The 4,378-nt window shown below is 52.3% G+C and overlaps 1 protein-coding gene across 1 annotated transcript in view; it reads left to right on the top strand.

The window, feature by feature from the left end:
- Window positions 1–1,215: 1,215 nt before the first annotated feature.
- The window catches only part of psda (pleckstrin and Sec7 domain containing a), a 74,228-nt gene continuing 71,065 nt past the window's right edge, over window positions 1,216–4,378 (top strand). The window contains exon 1 of the mRNA XM_046065244.1: window positions 1,216–1,439. The gene's annotated coding sequence lies outside the window, so the exon portion shown is untranslated. The remainder of the gene's footprint in view (window positions 1,440–4,378) is intronic.

Below are 4,378 nucleotides of genomic sequence, written 5' to 3'. Positions count from 1 at the left end.
CCGCTGTTATTACAGACATGTCAACACACCGCAGACGCTGGACTGTCCCGCTGTTATTACAGACATGTCAACACACCGCAGACGCTGGACTGTCCCGCTGTTATTACAGACATGTCAACACACCGCAGACGCTGGACTGTCCCGCTGTTATTACAGACATGTAAACACACCGCAGACGCTGGACTGTCCCGCTGTTATTACAGACATGTCAACTCACCGCAGACGCTGGACTGTCCCGCTGTTATTACAGACATGTCAACACACCGCAGACGCTGGACTGTCCCGCTGTTATTACAGACATGTCAACACACCGCAGACGCTGGACTGTCCCGCTGTTATTACAGACATGTCAACACACCGCAGGCGCTGGACTGTCCCGCCGTTCTGACAGACACTGAACACACCGCAGGCGCTGGACTGTCCCGCCGTTCTGACAGACACTGAACACACCGCAGGCGCTGGACTGTCCCGCCGTTCTGACAGACACTGAACTCACCGAAAGCGCTGGACTGTCCCGCCGTTCTGACAGACACTGAACTCACCGCAAGCGCCGGACTGTCCCGCCGTTCTGACAGACACTGAACACACCGCAAGACGCTGGACTGTCCCGCTGTTATTACAGACATGTCAACACACCGCAGACGCTGGACTGTCCCGCCGTTATTACAGACATGTCAACACACCGCAGACGCTGGACTGTCCCGCCGTTCTGACAGACACTGAACACACCGCAGGCGCTGGACTGTCCCGCCGTTCTGACAGACACTGAACACACCGCAAGCGCCGGACTGTCCCGCCGTTCTGACAGACACTGAACACACCGCAGGCGCCGGACTGTCCCGCCGTTCTGACAGACACTGAACTCACCGCAAGCGCCGGACTGTCCCGCCGTTCTGACAGACACTGAACACACCGCAGACGCCGGACTGTCCCGCCGTTCTAACAGACATGTCTGATCGACCGCCGTACTGTAGTGCGTTGTGACATCACTGTTGGGGGCGTGGCCAGTGTATCTCTGCTGTAATTGGTCATTAACAGCAGCTCCGACCCTCTGACCTCAGAGCGCTTCTAATCAGCTGCGTGCTGCCGTCTGTCAGCGCTGCTCGTCATTGGCTAAAGGAGCCAGGTCTGCAGGCAGCGGAGGATGGGGATTGGCTGGCAGGCTGCCTGGAAGAAGGGGCAGGGACGTCAGCTGATTGATAGAGATCGGAAGTGGAGGAGGAGGAGGAGGAGGAGGAGGAGGAAGAGGAGGAGTCTGTAAATCCACGATGAGCCGGCTCTGCTGCAGACAACAAGTGTGCAGAGAGAGAGAGGATCAGACGACTCTGTAGCAGAGAGAGAGAGAGAGCGTGACGGGACGAGAGAGGGAGGAAAAGGAGGTTACCACGGCAACTCGGGGGACGACGTCGCTGCAGCGGCGAGGACGCCAGGACACACAGGTAAGGTTACAGTGTGTGTGCGTGAGAACATGTGTGTGCGTACGTGCGGTTTTTATAAGTGTGTGTGTGTTGGTGGATTGTGCAGTGCATGCTGGGAGGGAGGAGGAGGAGGAGGGGGAGGAGGGGGAGGAGGGGGAGGAGGTGTCGGGGGAATCCTATTAGCAGAGTCCAGGAAAAGTCGGACTAACTGTGCTTATCAGCCTGAGACACACACACACCTGCAGAGTGTTCACCTGTTCGTCTCTCAGGCTGTGAATAAAGTTTCAGAGCAGAGTTCAGCTCTCAGGCCGTAAAACCAGAAATAAACTCTGCTCGCAGTTTCTCCTACGTGAGGATGTATTATTTTAGTTTATTATATAAGAGGTAAAAACCTTTTATAAAGATATCTCACAGAAAAAAAGACACGTTCTCAGTGAAGGAGGAAAAACTGAACATGGAACAACAGAATAATAATAGTTTATTACTAATTAATAATCAGGATCTCTTTCATTGGGCAGGAATGTGCATGTTGCTCTCAATGTCCATAAGAGGCGCAAATAAGAATAATTAAATAAGACAAACTACCTCCTACAGAGATAAACAACATTTGCAGACAGTAGGACGACAGGGAGCTAATCAAGGAAGGAATAAGGTTTTTATAAAACTGCTGGAAAAGATGTCCGGTAGCTTTTCTCTCTCTTTCTTGTATGTTACGGTCAAAACAATGAAGTGATTAACAATATTAATGATAATAAGCAGATGAATCTATAGTGAAAATAAGTGAACAAAGTTTAGTTAAAAATACCTGCTGGCAGATTAAATCACTGGATTTGTGAATGGACTCTGGTGCCCACAGGCCTGAACAAAGACCTCATGTTCTGTGAGATCGTGCGTCTGTTCATGTTTCACTCGTACAGCATATTTACATTTTATCATGTTCTCTTTGCAACAGGACGGTCGTCCTGCAGGTAGAGGGCTCTTAACATTATAAAATGTCTCGTCCATGTTACAGAACGTAAGGCCTGTTAACCTGGCTAAACCAAAACATGAATCATTTTTAGTTTCCTGAATAAGTCAGACAAGAACATTTTTTTGTATCAACAATATTATTTTTCTTAAAATATCAAACCATATCTCGGGCTGATAACTAAACAAAATATGAAACAAGCAAACATTCAATCAAAAAAGACGACAAGATAAAAACAGATAAAAGTTAGCAGGTCAGCGTAACCTCGTCCTGACGCGTCTCAGCTGTTTAGGCCGCCTCAGTTTCTGATTTCCTACATTTCCCAGAAACCCCTTGCAGTGATATTTGGCTGTGTCCCGACCTGCCGTCTCTCTTTGCGTTTCACTGTGAACAGGAAGTGTCTGTCCAAATGAAACCTGACCCACCACTCAGGAAGGGACCGATCCAGAACCAGATCTCCTCTTGGTCTCTGCTGTCTGTCATCTGGTCGTCCTGGAATAGTTTTAATGTTTACAGAACATTCACGCTGAGAGTAAAACACATGGCAGAGTTAAGCAGCAGCCGGCTCGTTCACGTCTTCAGTCTTTTCTTCTTGTCCATTATCCTTTTTCATCTTCGTCTTTTTTTTGTTCATCTTCTTGTTCGTCATCTGTTTCGTCATGCTTTTCGTCTTCATCTTATTCATCTTCTTCTTCAACAACTTCTTCAGCTTCGTCTCCTTCTTCATCGTCCTTTTTGTCTTTGTCTTCTTTGTCTTCTTTGTCTGGCCAGCGCTGCTGCTGAACAACCTGCTGCTGAACGTGCAGCAGGTCGTTCAGCAGCAGCGCGTTCAGCAGCAGCGCGTTCAGCAGCAGGACGTTCAGCAGCAGGACGTTCAGCAGCAGGTCGTGCTTCTGCTGAACAGCAGGACGTTCAGCAGCAGGTCGTGCTTCTGCTGAACAGCAGGTCGTTCAGCAGCAGGACGTTGAGCAGCAGGACGTTCAGCAGCAGGACGTTGAGCAGCAGGACGTTCAGCAGCAGGTCGTGCTTCTGCTGAACAGCAGGACGTTCAGCAGCAGGACGTTCAGCAGCAGGTTGTGCTTCTGCTGAACAGCAGGACGTTCAGCAGCAGGACGTTCAGCAGCAGGACGTTCAGCAGCAGGTCGTGCTTCTGCTGAACGTGCAGCAGGTCGTTCAACAGCAGGACGTTCAGCAGCAGCGCGTTCAGCAGCAGGGCGTTCAGCAGCAGGGCGTTCAGCAGCAGGGCGTTCAGCAGCAGGGCGTTCAGCAGCAGGACGTTCAGCAGCAGGACGTTCAGCAGCAGGTCGTGCTTCTGCTGAACAGCAGGTCGTTCGGCAGCAGGACGTTCAGCAGCAGGGCGTTCAGCAGCAGGACGTTCAGCAGCAGGGCGTTCAGCAGCAGGACGTTCAGCAGCAGGGCGTTCAGCAGCAGGTCGTGCTTCTGCTGAACAGCAGGTCGTTCGGCAGCAGGACGTTCAGCAGCAGGTCGTGCTTCTGCTGAACAGCAGGACGTTCGGCAGCAGGACGTTCAGCAGCAGGTCGTGCTTCTGCTGAACAGCTGGACGTTCGGCAGCAGGACGTTCAGCAGCAGGACGTTCAGCAGCAGCGCGTTCAGCAGCAGGTCGTGCTTCTGCTGAACAGCAGGATGTTCTGCAGCAGGACGTTCAGCAGCAGCGCGTTCAGCAGCAGGACGTTCAGCAGCAGGACGTTCAGCAGCAGGACGTTCAGCAGCAGGACGTTCAGCAGCAGCGCGTTCAGCAGCAGCGCGTTCAGCAGCAGCGCGTTCAGCAGCAGGACGTTCAGCAGCAGGACGTTCAGCAGCAGGGCGTTCAGCAGCAGGGCGTTCAGCAGCAGGGCGTTCAGCAGCAGGTTGTGCTTCTGCTGAACAGCAGGACGTTCAGCAGCAGGACGTTCAGCAGCAGGACGTTCAGCAGCAGGGCGTTCAGCAGCAGCGCGTTCAGCAGCAGCGCGTTCAGCAGCTGGGCGTTCAGCAG

Source organism: Micropterus dolomieu, linkage group LG12 (assembly GCF_021292245.1).
Source record: "Micropterus dolomieu isolate WLL.071019.BEF.003 ecotype Adirondacks linkage group LG12, ASM2129224v1, whole genome shotgun sequence".
Taxonomy (NCBI): domain Eukaryota; kingdom Metazoa; phylum Chordata; class Actinopteri; order Centrarchiformes; family Centrarchidae; genus Micropterus; species Micropterus dolomieu.
The sequence above is the reverse complement of the archived record's forward strand: the minus strand, read 5'-3'. Positions and strand labels throughout refer to the sequence as shown.